General features: G+C 41.5%; 1 protein-coding gene across 13 annotated transcripts in view; it reads right to left on the bottom strand.

The window, feature by feature from the left end:
• Nucleotides 1-19,801, bottom strand: part of EXD3 (exonuclease 3'-5' domain containing 3) — a 291,634-nt gene extending 271,833 nt beyond the window's left edge. For 5 of the 13 annotated variants that reach the window (XM_080401001.1, XM_080401000.1, XM_080400988.1 and 2 more), the window contains exons 1-2: nt 19,726-19,801; nt 13,283-13,337 (exon numbers count right to left, since the gene is read on the bottom strand). The gene's annotated coding sequence lies outside the window, so the exon portion shown is untranslated. Of the gene's footprint in view, nt 1-13,282 lie in introns of all 13 variants that reach the window. The other 8 variants (XM_080400989.1, XM_080401002.1, XM_080400997.1 and 5 more) reach the window with 4 other exon arrangements.
• Nucleotides 19,802-19,811: the final 10 nt, after the last annotated feature.

Here is a 19,811-nt window from a genome sequence, read left to right on the forward strand (position 1 = left end):
ATAAGCCTAGCATGTACTTGGCAGAGTTTGGATTGTTCTCTCCACTTATAACAAACAACTCACTTATAAATGGAAAACTTGCTAACATTCAAGTATTCTGCTGTGTTCAAATGTCAGGAGGATTATATTCAACTAATCTCCTGGAGAGATCAGCTAACTGGCCATCAAATTCATAGAGATGAAGCTGTAGGATGCTTAAAAACTAGCAAGACATGACACTGCCTTCTTAGGATCCAAAGTAGGACAAACACTGGTCTGGAACATTTTCTAGTTCTATTAACTCTCTTACCAACACATAAAAGTAACACTCTTAAATATGTTTATTTTTACATTTGGTGAAGAATATAGCTGAACAATATGGCTGAACACATATGGAAATGGTTAAGCAGCAGCTCCATTTTCTGTCCAAGAAGTCTGTAGACAAACACAATAAAGTTACACGCATGACAACTCAATGTACTACACACACACAAAAGAAAAATAAAAAAAAGACAAAAAAGGTTGTTTTCACCAAAAACAAACTTTATTTGTTTTGTAGGAGGAGCTTCTGAGAGAGGAGGGAGTAGCTGGAACAGACAAGTACAGAAATAGCAAAATAAAATTAAAGAGAATAAGGCACCAAAGCCAAGCCTTACCATGTAAGATTCTATCTTAACCTAGCCACTATTGTGCCTTGGACAGTGGTCAGCGGCCAACGTCTAAGGAAAAGAAATGGGCAACTGTATTCCCCAACACATTCCCTAAGCCTGCAACAACTTGTAGCTTAATATTTCCACGCGCCTAGGTCTTCTGTATTGGTATGAAATAGACTTTATAGAGCTTTCTTCCAAGAATATATCCAATGGCTTTCATGCAAACTCTCAGCACTCAAGTCTTGTTGCAACAGCTGCCACATTGTATTAATCATGCAAAGAATTATTATTTTATTTTAATTTGAACTTCCTACTTCCATTTGATGTACCTACTTATTGTTACAGAATGAAAAGAGAAACAGGGAATGACTGCTTATCTTCTTCCCACTCAGGCACCTTTTCTTCAGGCCCAGACAGTCTCCACTTGTAAGCTGCTCCATAATCTGGTATCAGGGGAGGCAATATCTTGTTTGGCTGGAGCTTTCTCACACGTTACTCTATGTTTGTCAAGACCAAATTTCACCTGCTGGTTTATTTTCCAATCACACAGAACCATAATGAGGTACATTTTCAGTTTTAGAGTTGACTATGCCAAAGTACTTCTAAATCACTCAGACTGCTATTTCTCTATCTGCCTTCCTCGGATCATCTGTGAAAGTGTTAAACAGCACAGATCTCATAAGACTCCTGTGTCATTCTGATGGTAACCACCCTCCATTATAACGACAATTACTGCTACACATTTTCTCACCTTTTAACCAGTCACTGGTTTACTAAAGACCATTTGCTCTTATCCCTAGAAAGATGAGTTGCCCTAAGAAGCTGTGGCAAAGTACCTCATCAGAAGACATTTGAAAATCTGAGGATACCATACACACGGAACACCCTAATCCAGATGTTTGCCGAGCCTTTCAAGTCACTGAAGATTCATCAAGTGCAACTTTCTTTTTACAGAAGTCATGTTGACTCCTCCATGTTCATATAAAATCACGTGCCAAATAATTCTAATCTATATTATCCTTTTGATGATGATGATGCATAATACAAGGCCAGATTTCTGTTTGCTGTTCCCCAAGCTCTTTTGCACTTTGGCATCATATCAGCCCTATCTATTCTGTAATAGGGCTGAGGAGGTTTTAATTGAAAGGTTGCACACAAGTGTTAATAATTCAACAGTTTCTCCCTTGAAACCCCCCTGGGCTCTAACACCCTGGTCCCTGCAGCCAGTTATTGCTCACTGCATTCTTAAATTCTTCCATGAATAGTTGGGTTTGAGATGGGTTCTGGTAAAGAAACCATGAGGAGCATATAATCCTCAGAAACTAATTTGTTTCTTGCTGCTTCACCTTCTGCAAGTGATTGTTTCACACCTTACTCTTCAAGGGGTTTTGCAAACTTTTAGACAATCTTCTTATTCCCAATATTATTTGGAAAAGAACCGTTATTTTTTATACTTTCTGAAAGCTATTCCTCTTAAGTTTTTGGCGTTTCAAAGCGTTTGCTCCTTTCTGTCTTCCTCAGTTGGTCACGACTTAGCTTTTGGAAGGATGCCTCTGACTCTACAGCCTTTCTTCCCTGCTGTTTCACATCATAACTTTTCTCTCTCTCAACTGGTTTTTGATAGAGCCTTTAAATAATCTTCACACTACCTACAAACATTTCACCCTTCTCACTGCTTCTTTCAGTTTCTTTTTAACATGTTTCCTCATTCTGATGTACTTTCCCTTTTGAAATCAAGTATCACTTCACTGAAGTCCTTGGCTTGGATTATTTCTGCAAGGATCTGTAAGTACATTTGTGTTCATACTCACAGAGGGCCACTGGCAGTAAAATTTTGTACCAGCTTTTGCACAATTCCCAGGATAAAGTCAGGAGTATCTTCTCTCTGGATTCCCTGACCAGATGTTTCCCAAGGCTGTCATTCTTGATATCCAAGAGGACTGGGATGCCAGTTTTCTCCCATTATGTTTCCTATTTTAAAGCTACATACTCTGTACTAGTCTATACTTTTCCTATCTATGCGTTCTGAGAATTTCTAATCTTAAGGATTCTGTTATTAATACAGTTATTTTCCTGATTTGACATTTAGCTTTAAGACACTGCACTATTCCCCCATGAGTTTAGACCACACTGTCATTTTTATGTAACCTACGAACTTGGTACTAGGGTGTCCCAATCAATGTTTTCCTTCCATTGACTTTCTTATAGCCCTATTCAACAGTCTCACATAAGAAATAAGATGGATTATCTACAGAGTTTTTTTTTTAAGATTTCAGAGTCTGTCTAGAAATAACATGAAAAAATAAAATTGGACCAAATGTGCATGTATGTCAATGCTACTCTAATGGGAAAAACTGTCATATGATGGCAATTTTCAATGACAAAGCAAACATGCTGGGTGTAAGTTTTAGCGATAAAACAGCTTGTGATGGTTTAACCTTGGCTAGATACCAGGTGGCCACAAAATCTGCTGTATCACTCCCCTCCCTCAAGTGGACAGGATCGTTTTTTGGAGCGAAAACATAATGAAAAGCTCGTGGGTTGAGACAAGAACAGGGAGATCACTCAGCAATTACTGTCATGGGCAAAACAGACTCCACTTGGGGAAATTAGTGTAATTTATTACCATTCAAACCAGATAATGAGAAACAAATCCAAAAATTAAGAACACCTTCCCCCCACCCCTCTCTCTTTCCTATGCTCAACTTCACTCCCAAATGCCTCCTCCTCCTAAGCAGTGCAAGGGAACTGGGAATGGGGCTTGTGGTCACCTCATCACACATCGTTTCTGCTGCATCCTTCCCCCTCACACTCTTTCACTGCGGGGTCCCCAGCCCTGCCAGCAAACCTGCTCCAGTCTGGGCTCCTCTCCCCATGGGGCCACAGGTCCCTGCCAGGAGCTGCTCCACCATGGGCTGCCCATGGGTCACAGCCTCCTTTGGGCATCCCCCTGCCCCATGGTGGGGTCCTCCCCAGGCTGCGGGTGGGGATCTGCTCCCCCTGTGGGTTCCATGGGCTGAAGGGGACAGCCTGCCTTGCTGTGGGCTTCCCCATGGACTACCAGGGAATCTCTGCTCCAGTGCCTGGAGCCCCCTCCTGCCTCCTCCTGCAATGACCTGGGTGTTTGCAGGGTTGTTGCTCTCACATAGTCTCACTCTCTTCCACTGCAATTTTGTCGTGCAGATTCCTCACCCCACCGCCACCCCTTCTTATATACCTTTATCTCAGTGGTGCTACCACTATCACCAATAGGCTCAGCCTTGCCTGTTGGCAGGTCCGTCTCAGAGCCAGCTGGCATTGGCTCTGTAGTATATAGGGGAAGCTTCTAGCAGCTTCTCACAGAAGACATTCCTGTAGCCCCCACACACACCTTGCCACGCAAACCCAATACACAGCTACATTCACAAAAAGCCAGGAAGCGTTGCTTGAATGGTTATCTAATAAATTCCTGCATCAAGCATTTTAGTTTCTTCCAGACTTCTAAAGCTTCCTATTATTTGCCAACAGAAAGGGCTACAGATACGTAATAACAGGAAAAATGACCCAGCGAGTGTATTTTCTACTAGTCACTACAGACAAAAGACATAATCTATACTAATTAAGCCAGCAACACCAAGGGAAGGAGGGAAATCCTCCGGTGTCTTGATTTTGGGGTTAACTTGTATGCATTTAGGAAACTTTTATGAACGTGACAATGTACTTTGAAATTTCTCCATATCTATTATAATTTCAACGTGTCCCTGAACTTACACACTAAGATACACATGGGAAGAGACCTGATCATTAGCGCTTCTTACATCTCTTAAAAGGGAAAAAACCAAAGAAGAGTAATTTATCCTACAGAGCTACCTGAAAGTCTAGAGAGGAAGAAATCACCAGAGAAAAGCTGCATCTACTGGACTGAATAACTTACTTAGTTACTGAGAAAAAGAAGAGCAAATGTAGTTACAAACTGCTGTTGGATTTTCCTGTCACCCAAAACCTAACACTTAATTACCTGCCACTCTTGAAAAGTGGCTAGTTCAGCTTACTTCTCAGTTTATCAGGTTGTTTTCCCTGTTTGTTCTACAGAGAATGTGAAAGGTGTTAATTACTCTTCAAGAAAGGTAATTAGTATTTAACTATTATTCACCATGTAAGTACAGAATAACTGCATCGCTTCTGTTGTGTTGTCCTTAATAAATACATGAACATCAAGAAAGATGAATCAACATAAACATCAAGGAAAGATGAATCCACAGGACAGAAACAGTTCTACTCATCTCAAGAAATTAAAAATAATTGCTCTCCTTGGAAGTTCAGCATCAAATGCATCACTGACAGAAACATTTTCTTTAGAACGTTTAAGAAAAGCAACAAATGACAGGACTTTGTAAGCAGTTTATTTTCACTGCTCACTGAAAAATAACCATGACAGTTATTTAACCCTCACCAAACTCTTCCTGTTGATGTTCACATTGATGCTGATCATGTTTGACACCTCAAAATAGCACGTCAGTAAGAAAATAAGCTATAACTGAAAACTTCTGATTAAGCATGATTTTGTTTTTCAAACACCTGTAATGCTAATAATACTGCCTTTTACCAAGGTATAAAATGAGCAACATAAAGAAATTGCTGAAAAACTGAATGCTGGACATAACGTTACAGACAACATTTGCAGGTCAAAGGCTTAATCCTCACAGAAAGAAAGACAAAGTTACTAAAGAGGGAACAAAAAGCATCAGCCCTAATATTACACACACTGGTTAAACGTGTCAGGTGACTATACAGCGAGTTATGAAATGGGTTTTAGGCATCAGTAAGTATTTTAAGTGCTGTTGTTCATTCAGCTGAACCCTCCATTATGCTACCTCCGTTCCTGAAGCTGCTATGGTTATATAGACAAAGACTCCCTTATCTTAGCTATCACTTGAAAGAGTACAGAAAGTAAAGTGAAAGTGATTAATGTTTTCCAGTTATTACACTGTAATTCATACCATATTTTAAATTGTCTTGAGTAACAACTACTATCTACTGCTCTAAATAACACAAAAGCAGCCGCAGAATCTGCCAGTTAGTTGTTCAGCATTTACTCACCCCTAGAAGAAAAACTATGGGCCTTGCAGTTACACTTTTTAAAGGGTTTGTGAGTACATTATCCAGCAATGAGAACAAAGAAAGGCAGGCATGTTTAAAATGTTTACATTTTCATTCACCATTTATAATGAAGCTTACCAATAGAATAACAAATACCAAAGAAGGCAAATTAACGTAAAAATAAGGAACATACAAGACACCGTGAGAACAGGTTTAAGGGGGAGGGGAAATGTTTACATCATTTTCCAGAGTAAGCTGAAGGAATTCTCAGTGCTCAGGACAATATGGCCCAAGGGAAATGGTAATGGGAGAGAAATAAATTCTTTCACCTCTGGGTTGAAATCCAAGTCAGGCTGGTAGTAGCCAAGAACCATTAGCTTAACATCTGCTAGCTGTTTGGTAACCCATGTGAAGTGAGTTATATTCCTTAGTGCCCACATCACAGTCCCACTAATTGGCACCACGTTGGCAATCTAAACAGAGAGGTTAAAGTCTGAACATACAGCAAGCATGAACTACAAGATTAGTCAACTTCAGTTTTGAGTACATATGTGATAAATTATACATTTGGTATATATAACTCCATCTAATTGCCCCACCATCCTGTTTTGCCCTCAGAATAAAATTGTAAATCCAGACAAGCCAACAAACTGTCAGCATTCCCTTGTCAAGCATACAGTTTCTGAATCAGTAAGACACACTAAGTCCATTACTATTCAAAGTAACTTAAGCAACTGCTTAAATTTTGAGCAAAATACTGTACAGCATAAAGTTAAGCATGAGCTAAGGTGTTTGGATAATAGGCAGCAATATCTGTAAACACAGTATATTTTTCTTAACTTCAGTTTTTAACTGAAAAATGCAACACTCACTCAAAAGGCAGATATAGTCTTACAAATCCCAAATAACAAGGCACTTTCCTCTATCTTTCCTCCTTCAGCAGCCTCCCAACAGAGAGTGCAAAGGAACAAAGCTGACCCAAGAACAAGACCCATTAACTTTTAGAAAATTATCCTTTGTATTGCTCCCATGGTAAAACATTTGTGTCTAAGGACAAAAAAAAGACATGATTATCTCTTAATAAATAGCAATAAAAGAAAATCGAATTTTCGTATCATCTGAATATGGCAGCATAAAAACTGGCTAAACTATGAAGGAAGGAAACTTGTGTTACAGTTTAGAAACTGTTCCCGATGTTTACACATCACTTCAGTTTAAAGAACTGCTTATAATGGGAACATGATGAAAGCTGTTGAGCATGAAGGGAGATATAAACGAAGCCAAAAGAAGCATCTTTGCCAGAACTCTACCAGAAAACAGAATCACAGAGTAAGTTAGTTTGGGAGGGACCTCTAGAGGTTTCCAATCCAATCAGCTGCTCAAAGGATGGCCAACTTCAAAGCTGGACGAGGTTGCCCAAGGATATTTTAGATGAAAGCACAACATAGTACAATGCCCTGCAAAATCCATGTATAAAGAAATTGTTCTTGCTAGCTGAATACCCCTTTCATTTACCACTGCTCTGGAAAGATTCAAGTTCTAAGCTGTTTTGAGAAGTAATAATGGCTAGCTTAAGAACAGTGATAAACTGAAAAGCAAACAAACCTAATTAAATACCCATTAGTACCAAGGTTTGGAGAACTTAACTTGGTAGAATGCAGACTTGAGGACAGAAGACTGCCTGAGAGAGCTTGGAAAATAAAATCCTCCAAAGATCCATGATTTATCTTCTGTTGGAAAGGTATGCTCAGCCCTCATAAGAAGCACACAGGCAGTGACAAAAGGCCAGTTTGCAGGAAACCAAACCACCACACCACCACTCCCCAGTAAGTCTGAACATGGCTGTGGAATGCAAAGGGATGGATCATTTTTTTTTTTCTTCTGCAAGAAACACTTGCAGAGTTAACATCCAGAGAATCTGACAGTGTCTAAGCTGCCTTGAACATGAACAGTCTGCTTCTTTTAGCACAGGCTGCTAACCATTGCCTGGCTTACCTATCCTCTGACAAAGCCAGACCAGTTTAACCCCTATAAAAATACACTACCAGTTCCTAGTGTCTGTCCATGCACTGCCGAGGATTTTGTGCTCCTTTTTCAAAAGTCTGGTGGACCAAGGGTTCTGCCTGATACAGCAACACCACTCCTTCCCCAGAGCTACAGCATCACTACCAGGCCTGCTTTTTCCCATCACTGACTACTAAAGCCTCGGAGGTAGATCTGTTCTTACTCTTTTCTATAATTTTTGAGAAGTAGAATAGGATCATGCCACATTTTTTAAATGCCAGACAACTTCCTTCTGCTTGAAGACACATTATTATTAGCTTCTTTTAAAATCACACCACTGCAAATAATTATATTGACACTTGAGGTAGGATCTGCGGTGCTGACATCTGAAAGAGAATTAAGTGAGACTGTGATGACTGCCAGGAGTCTTAACATACGCTGGAAGAAACAAAGCCAGCACCAAAGACAATAGATATTGCAACCATTCTGCCTTTGGCTGGATTCAGCCCACCAAGCTGCCAGTTCAGGATGTTCCAAAGTAAATCTTCAGAACTAATTTATGATGCTAGAGGAGTTAGTTGTGTGATAAGGTCCAAGTAAAGGTTATAATCAAATGATGCAGTGAACTGCTTTATTGAGCAGCTCTAACATGCAATTCTGAACCCTCATGCAGGTATCAAGTAAGCACTGACACTCAAATAAACGTTTTCTCACAAAACCAAGTACAGAAATAATACCAAATTCATGAGTTTCCTGAGAGTAATTCCTCTCCATTTGGAAAACAGGAGGAGTCCAAGAAAAAAATCCTTCTCTGCAGGGGAGGGAGGCAGGAAGGAAGGAAATGTGAATTACATACACCTCTGGATAAGTCCTCTTTAAAAAAAAAAGGAAGGAAATTAGAGTTAACTAAAAAGAGCATGTTTAGCATCACTGCACAAGCCGGCAGTGAAAAAAAACCAAGTAGGAAATCCTGGCTAAAGATAATGCTGCCTCCTCCTGTCACTGCTGGGCTTTCCACATTCATTGAGACAGGGAGAGGTGAAAGGTCCATTTTTCACTCTTCCATTTGCAGCATCGCTTTGAAGTCACCTACAAATCAGTCGCTATTTGATGGTTACCTCTCCCTATGGCATCCTATGCTTTTTTTGTAATAAGGCTGTTAAAAAACATGTGTTTTCACTTTTTTTTATTAAAAAAGGATAACTCATAACTGACCAGACAAAGGCTCTGTTGATACAACAACATGTGGATTAAATCTGAAAAGAGAAGGAAAGCTGTTCTATTAAACTGACAATCCTGCACAGAGGGCTTATATCTAAACTGGTGTAATAAATCAACAGGAAAGATTTCTCTTTGGCTGAAACAACCATTTATTTAGGCATGGAACAAGAGCATTTTAAAGCTGCTCTGGACACTACACAAAACGGTTTCTTCAGTTTTGTTCTCTTTTGTTTTCTTTTGTATTTTAAATATATCCCCAAAGTTTTGCATTTGCTTTATTTAAAAATATTTACTTTTTGGCACTTAAACCTATGACAGGTCAGCCAGCCAGCACCACTGGGCTCTTAGCTAAACTGCTCCCACTGAAAAAAAACAAACCAAACCAAAACCAACCCCCAAAACAGCAGGGGGGGCGGGGGGGAAGTTGCTTGCTCCATTTACATTATTACATCAGACAAAAGACTGGCCTAAATTTATGCTTTCCCGCATTATGCTCCTCTCCTGTGTTTTCATAAATCCACATTCTACTTCTTCCCTTAAATTCTATCAGTAGTGGCTTTTTCACTATTATTTTAGTGGGAAACACTCTCCAGTTATTGCTGCCTACCCATATCAGACAGAAATTTGTCCCACAGTATCTTCTGAGATCAACATAACAACTTGCCATATCAGAATGTCAATCTGGAGGCAGGCTAACAGTAGGAAGGTGCTCAAGAAACTCCAGTCACAACACCATCCTCAAAATGCTACCCAGAAACACACATTTGGTCTCCAGATCTTAAGTGTTTCATACAAGCATGCTCAAGCTTCTCTTCAGCACGTTCTGTAGATGTCACTGGCTCCTAGATAACTATCATTTTTTAGAACACCCACACTGTGCGTAAGAACAGCCAAAATATGTGGTAAACACGTGAGAGGGCATCTACATATGGGATGGAGTATAACAAGGGGGCGAAGATTTTGGCTGAAGCCTCTGTCATTCCTAACATCATTCACAGGAATCACAAGAGTTGAAGTCTTCAAAACCATTAAAAATACAATCCCTAGCCTCACAGATGAAAATGCTTTAAACTCAGCAACTGTTGGTGGTTTTTTTTTCTACCAGGTGAGTCCTTATTTATTCCATGCCACCTTAAATTCCATTTGCCAGTCAGGCAAATAATTTCCTCAGAAGCTACAGCTGATGCAGTCACTCAGTGCCATCCCCCATAGCTTGACAGGCACAGGCCACCCTGCCTTGCCTGCTGCCCTATTCCCAACTCCCCAAAACAATCCAGGAGGCCACACAACAGACCCACGGGTCAAGCCTGGGCTGCTCACTCTCCCTGACCCACTGCCTCTGCCCCAGAGGAGCTGCTGTTGCCACCCTCCCACAACAGGTGGGGAGAGATGGGAAGCATACACGTTATTCTGCCTGCCTTTAGCCCAACAGCTGTTTGGCAAGGCCACTTAGCCAAGACTTCACTGTCAGAGCTGCTGACCTGGTGCCAATCAACTGCCTTACTGCAGGAGTCACTCTGCAGTGCTTCTTCCCACACACCTGCAGCCACCCACATGGTACCATGTCTCAGCTCACCTTCAGCTGCCCCCTCACGTACCCTCTAGTTGGGACGGACACTGAAGAACTCCTGAGAAGCAGCACCTCAGCTTTCCTGCCTTACGCCAAGCAACCACTCTGCCAAAAAAGCTAACGAGAAGCCGTACTAGTGGGACAGAATGGGAAGGTGCAAGAGGAGATTAAAAACCAGGAGAGGGAAAAGATGGCCTGACAAGTACTTTTTCTTATTATTCTGCTTTAATTTGGGAGAAGCCGAGTCTCATGGCCATTACAGTTCATGGAAGCACTACGTAGTTATTTAGGATACCAAGCAAAGTACTGTCTTCTGGCTGTAGCACAGAATCTGCTCTGACAAACTCTCAGGCTGTCAATGTCTACTATCTTTAACCCACAGATGACAAAGCTGTCACCTCTGTGTAAAGCTAAACCCCTGGCAAGAAAGACATGCCAGTCCCAACTGGAAGTAACAGTTCCCAGTAAGGAGACAGCCAGACAACTGGTTTCTGTTACTGCCCTATTTTGTGACCTTATTCAAATCACACACCCACGCGATGCCTCTTCTCTCATCTTCGAGAGGCACATGAGCACCACCAATGAGTGGCTACATAGCACCCAAGCTACTAGCAGTAAAGCTAACGCAGAAGTGGGCATTTAGAGGCCAAGTAAAGCAATATATTAAAGCTGAGGTTTATGCTATGTAGGCACAGTTCCAGCATAGGAAACATGTACTTCAGTTTTGCCAAGCCAATCCGGTGTGGGTATGATTCAGTGCTAATTGCTCAGAAAAACGTTTCAAGTTACACCGGTTTGGTATGCTTTTTTAAAAGCAAAACAAGGTATGTTTTGGACAAAGTTAAGATTATGTTTATGTTTACAGACAATCTGACTCCTGCATATAAAGGATGCTTCTCCTTAGACAGCAAACTAAAAACATCGAGAAAAGTCAAAGGTAATGCAAATGATCTGGCTCTATAATCTTGCCAGAACAGAAGAAGCACCAAAGCAGTTAAGCAATAATCATGGTCTTAAATTTGACTTCCCTGACTCCTCCTTTCTTCAATATTTTAATTATATTTTTAAAAAAATTTAAAGCACTTCAGATTTCAAAGCACATTTATATACATTGATTAATTCTCCCAAGGTAAAAATCATTTTCCTCTTTATTACAGAAGGAAAGTGAAAGACACAATAAGTTGTTTGTCAAAGGCACAGAAGGAACTGATATAAGAGCTGGTATTAAAACCCAAGACTTTCTGAAGCAACTTACTGTTTCTGAAGGTTGTTTTATTTTGGGGTTTGTTTTGTTATTTTTTTTTTAAGATGACAGCAACAATACAAAAGAATTCCAAAATGGATATAATTTAGGATCAAGGCAGTTTATGGAGTAAAGGCCACGAGAAAAGCAAGTTACTGAAATTATTTAGTTAATCCACATTTGGGAAAACATAGTAAATTTTTGGACAGATTGTTGTTCTGTTCCATATAAAGCAAAGCATTAAATCATCCCCCAACACAGTCAGTCTTGTCTTGCATAACAAGACAGCGAAGTATATAGGAGTAATCCATCTCCTGCTTCACAGTTCTGCGTTGGGGCAGCCAATTACACCTTGGGTAGGACTTTTCACTGAAGAGTGCTGTAAATGCTGACAGCAGTCTTGCCATGCGTTATTCAAGAGTGCCCTCTAACGAGGCTATAGCAACATTTCAGAGCACGTACAAGGGACACTATAAAAACCCAAAATGAGACTTTCCAGAAATTTCTCATTAAACAACAAGCTTTGATTCCATTTGAACAAAAGGGAAAACCAGATCATATACACTAACTGGTGACTGTTCCTGCACAGATATTTTACATGTCCTTGTATTACACAAGCCCTCATTGGTAAATATCTCAGTAAGCAGCAGTACTAAAGAGAAAGATAAGAAAATTCACAGTTATCCCATTGTGAAAGAAGAAAGGATACAGAATCAGATGGTGTCCCAGGGCAGTTAACCCAGTATAAGATAAACTGAGTTCTATACAATCCGCTTTATCTGTAAGGAACTGCTCAGTAACTTTTCAACACAGGATATAGTTAAATTAATCTTCACAAAAATAACTGTATATCATGAATGAAGTTCACAAACCAAAATTGAATCCTCATAAATCTATTCCCTAATAGACCACTGTACCATAAAATATTATTTGAAAGGATGCCTTCATCTAAGAGTGGTCACACAAACTGCAGTGATGAAACACTATTTGCTAAAAATTTGTACAACTGGTACTTGGTTTGTTGTTAAGTTCCCTTTCACCTACCTACAGAAATTAATAAACCATGCTGCGAACAAAAGATGTCTGTATTACATTCAGAAGAAAACTCCACACAGAAAAGCTGATACTGATCCTCAGAACAGAAATTATTGTTAAAAATCGCAATGTCAAATTGTCAGAATAGGACTGTTCCACTTAAAGATCTACCTATAAATATACAGTAAGGGCACAGTTGCTCAGTGTGGGATCAGAACAGTCCTAGCACCCTGGGCAGTTGCTGCTCCATCCTGCACCAAGGCACCCTACCCAGCTGTCCCCCAAACACCCAAGCTATGAGCATAAGGTGAAAGAAATCAACACAGTAATCAAAATTGAAAATGATCCTTTTTTAAGCTCAGACAAGACAAGAGACTTGAAAGAAGTGGGAATTCTGTAAGCTGTACCACCCCTGTCCTGCCCGATGTGGAGTTTGCCCCCATAATATCAAATGCCCTTGAACAGGCTCAGGTAGAGAGAGAGATACAACCAACTCACCCCTGAAGGAGGACCTGCTGAGTGATGTCTGGGGAATTCCGCTGCCACCACAGAGCTGCAAGGAAGCAAACAGGCCTGTTAACGTGTGGAGCTTTTTGCACGCTTACAAACACAACACCTAAGCTCCACTGATCCTACCTTAAGCACTTCATTAAGTGCTATCTTGGAAAAACAGAGATTGATAGGCATCAAATGTTTTCTTGGACCAGTGTCTTACATACATGCAAACATTTTTACTTCTTGCTAAACACCTTTGCTGTAACGTTAAGATCACATGGCTGAGTCACAAAAGGCTAACAAGAACACCATACTGATATCAGAAAATGTTCAGAGAACCACCGTCCTAATCCATACAGATTAGCCACTTTAACAAACACAACATCATCAGGAAACCTCCACTCCCATCCATCCGAATGATCGAGTGGCAACCACTGCTTACAAAATAAAAACCAAACAATAATGCTTTCAGTTACATGGCTAATAAAAAACCTGCTTTGCACAGTCTGAAACTGCAGCTGTTTATCCTGTAAAGCAAAATTGCACTCCCCTCCTCAAAAAGCCAAACACATTTTCTTTCAGTTTGTAACAGTGGGAGATTTTTATCCCCAAGGAATATTTTCCAAAAATTTACAGGCAATTGTGTAACCTAAGAAAACCCACATGGAGCAGTTTTAAACAGCAAGTATTTCCCAAGCAGTGCAAAGTTCCTCCTGTGCTCTCTCACATTTCCAAGCATTCCTCGCAGCACTGCTATTTCCAGCCAACTTTTCTCTTGACATAACAGCTTATCCCTTGAGGAGGTTCAGGCAGAGTTTGACAATAAAAAGATCAGGAGTGGATAGAGAGTGTCCTGGATGTTTTGAAAAAGGGACTTTCCTATTCGTGAACATGTAACCCAAACAAGGCTCAGTAAATTTGTGTGAAAATAAAAAATTATCATAAAGTGCCTTTTGAACCACATAGCTGAAAGTTTCAGCACAGAACAAAAAATGTGGAAAAATGTAAGAACAAAAAATCCTCTGAAATTAGCAACCGAACCACACAGTTATATGCATAGCTATAAGGGTAACCCCTTGTATTGTAAAATATTTTGCTTTTTGAAGGCAAGATGAGCAACAGCCAAGAATAAATCATATCAAATGAGTATAACTAGCCATAAAATGAAAAAAAAAACCAGCATTATTTTAATCAAAAAAGAACAGTCTAAAATGACAGCAGCCACAGATTTAGACTTAACATGAAGTGTGACCATATCCTTGGCAAAGCTGGAGATGTAATAAAGAGGAATTTATTTAAATGCATGAAATACATGTAGAGCTAGAGATTCTTCAGCTCTAGCTTGGTAATGTGTAACAAGAACCACGGTAATGCTGAGTTTAGCAACACCTGCTTAGTAAAACGCACAGGAGTCAGATCTTACCTACACTGACACAAATGTGCAGCTATGTTTTCACAAACAGATTCAGAAATGGTGAATACCAAAGCACTGAGCAGAGAATCTGGCTTCTATACTATGACATAAAAAAGAGGCTTTGACACCATTTTTTATTTCAGTAGCTAGCAGGTAAGGCCTATAGGAACAGCAGCTCCCAGAGCTCTGTATTGGGATGCCAGTGTAAACCAAACCTATGTCTACGTTTCAAAATTGGTTCTAGTTAGTGTTGCAACTTTCAAGCACAGGGAACACACAACTTTGTGCCAGTGGGGTATACTGGTCAGAGAAGGAGCAGAGCCCTCATATTTTACAGGTGGTCGCACAGAAGCTGAAAGATTTTTAGCTGCTTCTGCTCTGATCAGATTCCAAAACAGTTAATCTTTCCTTAGCTTCATCTGCCTACCTGTTTCTTGCAGAAGACACTGCAAAGAGGATTATTCTATAAGAATTAGTAACACATGATTTCTTTTTTTCTTAGAAATGTCTTTGAAAATAGCAATTGCCTCAACCCTCAGACAGGCTTGTCTGTACTTAGAGCAAACACCAAGGACTACGCCCAGTATTGTCCCAAGTGAGCAGCAAAGCTGAGACAAAAGATGTTAATTATATAAGCTGGGTGTTCTTGCTCGATTTTTATCTGCAGACCACAAAGCACTATTTGCTCCAGCAGGTAGTTAGCACAGCTGGGAAAGGACATCCTACTCCTGATCTCAAACAGCTGGACAAGACTCTCACACTCCAGGCCCAAGTTAATGCCATTTGGTCACATTGCAACACCAAACCTCCATGTGGATTCACAAAAGAAACAAGATTTTTATCCTCTGGGAAAACAGCTTTCCAGACTTCTCTGCTGATAGACATCTATCTGGAGTTTCTCTTCAGCCCTCCCTTATCCCACGCATACACTCTCCCCCTTTCATTTTTCCTGCAAGAATTTTTCAGACTTTTATCACTGACATCTACCATAGTTGTTCCTACACTATATTATTAGTTTATTACACATTAATTCAATAAAAGATGAAAATGTGAAACAGCACAATGTTCAGCACTTAGCGTAGCTATTTCTGCTAATGTAATTCTATTCCTCTATCACACTACTCAGTTCCTCTATGGCCATCCTTTCCTCCAACGCATGTGATTACAAAGGCGAGCTGCTTGGGGAGGCTGTCATAGCATCAAGCACCCTCAGAGCACTACCAAAAAAAAAAAAAAAAAAAAGTTGTGTGGTGTTTTTTCTTTTAAAGGCACTTGCATATTACACAAACTCAGCAATTAGTTTTTGAATCACATTATTAAAACTTGGTTCAGGAGAACACTTAATTCCAATAAGATGTCTCTGTCAAACTGTTCCTTGTGTTGGCCTGTGCCCCCTCATCCCCTCTCAAGCTACAGCACTTCACACATCAGCAAGTTATTTAATGCAAGTTTGGGTAAAATTATTCACAGGAGCAACTGCTTTGGTTGTCAAGGAGTATAAATGCATAGACCTCCTCCTCTCACCAACTGTGAACAGATGCGTCTACCTCTGCATTAAGATCAATAAGCTATAATGCCACAGAGTCCTGGCAGAGCTGAACAGAGGACTCCCACCACAGTGTTTACAGGGACCCCTCGCTTCTCCTCTCACCTCTCTCCAAGCTGCCTTTAGGGAACAACAGAAATTACACTTGTTTCCTGTTTGCCATGGCTTACGTTAAGGACCCATGCTACTTTGCATGACTGTAAAAGGACCAATTTGACATGTTGCAGTTCAGTCCTTCGGAACTTCTGCACGTGTTATGTGCACTGCTTATTCACCTGATGCAGTTTCATACAAAGAGCATGTTTGACTCCCCCAACAAAGAGAGCTGAGAAAAGTTTGCTGCAACTGTTAAACTATAAGCACCAACAAAATGGTGCAGGTGATTGTTAATGATTTCTAATAGACAAAATTATTATCTTAAAAACTCTAAACAGAGGTCTTCTGATAGATCGGTTCCATTCCACAATATGCATTTTGCTGATTCTACTCCACATGCTAAATTTTTATTAAACCTGCTCTATTGCTTGTGCATACTGTGAGAAAAAAACATGGAACCAGAAGTCATGGCTGATAAGTGATGCTTCTGCCAAAAATCTCACACACAGCCCCAGCAGGTGCATGTTTCCATGTAAAACCAGTGAGGCAAGTCCTCCAAGCACACCAAAATGCACAGTGCTACATAAGAGACAGAGTTTCACTATTCATGGAAGCACAGAGAGATTTATTGATCATCATTAAAAAGCCATAATTTCAGAGCGAGTCAACAGATCCTCTAGTTGACTCTATCATCCAATACCATTGAAAGCACTCTTGTCCTATAGAAAAAACACATTGAGACAAATAGAACCCAAAATCCTTTTAACAAGAACCTGATCAGATAAAAACAGTGCCAGCAGGAAGTCCCAGTATGAAAACTATGCTCTAGCTGAGGTTGAAAAACTGGTATGATGCCGTAACAGATCAGACTTTGCTGGAAATCCCTTCCTGACCTCAAATCCGGATCACACTGCAAGCATATGGGGAAGACATAGTAAATGAGGGAGAGAATTCTCTGAACTAGTATAGCAGAACCGTTTGTCCAACGCAGTGTTTGCTCTTTGTGGCCAAACTGATGATTTAAAGAACAATGTAGGAAGAAACATGCTACCTTAACTTTACCTTTTTCTGTAAGAACAGCATGCAGAATTCCCCCTTGAAGCACAGGTTCATCCAAAAGCACAAGACCACTTAAACCTATCTTAATTTAGAAGTATGGCTCTTTAAGCAACATTTAAAAAAAATAATTTCCTGCTATTTCTGCAGCCAAGCAGCCTAAGTAGTACAGAGTCCCAACAGGTGGCTCACTGATAATCTCACCAATTTTCCCCAAACCACATGGACATCCTTGCACCAGCAAGTTGTCCAAGATTTCAGGTGTAAGCCCATCTTCAAAATTGTTAGCGTGTCAGCTTAAGAGCTCCCAGTAACAGCTAGCCCTTAACCTCTCCCATGAACTACTCCTGTAATTAACCTCCATCACTACTAGGAAATTGTGTCATATTTAAAAGCATTTGTGTAGCTTTGACTTTCAGTTACTGGATCTCATTATGCCTTTGTTGGAAAGACTGAAAACATTCAGCTATCAGATAACTTTCCCATAGGCATGGATTTCCACATGAATCACTGAGCCACTTCTTAACCCTCTTCTCTTGGATGTGCCTGAATAAACGGGGTTAATGTTAAGTCTGCTACATGACTTGTTTTCCAGAACCAGAGCATTTTTGTGGTCTCCTCTGAACTCTCCAGTATTTTCACATCTTACTTGAGAGCTACTGTAACTGGAGATTATGTCCTAGTAGCCCATTCTAACAACACCATGTGCACACACATGATCAGTCCAACTTGATTCTCTTCAGAAAAAAAAATAAAAAAATCCACCAACCAACAATCAAATGAACTCTTCTCACACAGTGAAGTTCAAATTATGTCACTGATGCAACTAAGTCCTGCAAGTCACTGCCTGCCACCTCTGTGTGATAGGAAGCTATCATGGTTTCTAGAGTTTACATATTTTTTTTCATTATATTGAGATCCTTCTCCCACTTGGAACCATCTAACCAGGAAGGTCAGATAAGGCTATAGCAGCAACATCTTGTCACTGATCATCACACCTATCTGTCATCAGCAAACTTTAACAGCTAAGGTTATAAAACTTCTTTTGGGTAATTTAAGTCTGTATAAGTATTTGAGCAAAGAATTGCTAAGTGGAGGAGCTGACTAGAAGTAGCCGACTCATTTGTGTATTCTTCCAATTACTGATCAAGAGGCAGGATTAGTTCCTAAGGTGATTCTTAAATTCTGCCTTGATGCCTTACACCACCATCTGTGTTTAATTAAATTGTCAGGTCACACTAGAGCCAAATTCCTCAAATAATTTCAAGTATGTGATACCAACTGTATCATCAGCTGACTTCACCAGATCTTGAAATCCCCTCTCGAGAAGGAACAAGGGGGGAGAGGGTGTCTCTTTTTCTAAGCATATGGGGTTTAGCCTTTAAACTCCACATTCCTTGTCTTTGTTGTATCTAATCGTTTATATTACCCATTCATTTCATTTTATTCCCGCTACTGACATCAGGTTAACAAACTCGCCTTTTTTGCTTTCCTAAATCACATGCTTCCCACATGGGCAGACAATATTTGTGGTACTTCCAATTCCACTGGCTTTTTTCCCCATTTTCCAAAATGTTTAAAACCAGCGACCAGTTTGTTTAAACCCAAGCCGTCGGAAAACACAACGCTTCTACTGCTGCCAACAGCAGGGTCGCCACGGATTCCTCTGGCTTCCATCGGTAACTTGCAATTCGGTCACTCCAGTTATCTGTAAACCACGCCATCATGTCCGGCAGCTAGGCACGGGCTGGAACTAGGTAATTAGCTGTAATTACGGACTCGCAAGCGGCGCTCCCCGCCCTCCTTGCACACCGCCTCAGGCCCCCTCAGGCCCCGGAGGGCGGGAAGCCGCCCGGCGCGCGCCTCGCCTCAGCCGGGGCCCGCTCGGCCCGAGGCACCACGGCCAGGACGGCGGCCACCCCCGGCCCAGGCCCAGAGCCGAGACCCGGGGGGACGGCTACAAACACCGGTACCAAGGGGCTGGCCCCGCAGCAGCCCCACCACCACCTCGCCGCGGTACCGTAAATACCGGCAGGCACACACCCCGCCGGCCGCTACCGTATTGGTGCGCCGCGCGCGGCCCCGCCAGGAGGCCGAGAGACGCTTCGTGGCTTTATTTCGGCTGCAGAGTGCGTACACCCGGAGCGGCCCCGACAGCCCCCGCCCGCCGCTCCTCCCGGGCTTCCGAGGCCTAAAGTCCGCTGTGCCGGGCCGGGCTGGGCTGGCTCCGGCCGGGGCGACGACGCGCTTACCCCCACCCTAGGGCTGCGCGGGGACCCGGCCCCGCCGCGTCCCTAGGCCTCCACGGAGCGGCAGCCGGCTCCTGCCACTCACCTGGCACCGACCCGGAAGCGGCGGCGGGAGCTGCGGCGTCCGCCGCCCTAAGCCTTCCCCTCCGCCCCGCCCGCCGCTTTTCTGTG

Source organism: Falco punctatus, assembly GCF_963210335.1.
Source record: "Falco punctatus genome assembly, chromosome: 9".
In the NCBI taxonomy this organism is placed as follows: domain Eukaryota; kingdom Metazoa; phylum Chordata; class Aves; order Falconiformes; family Falconidae; genus Falco; species Falco punctatus.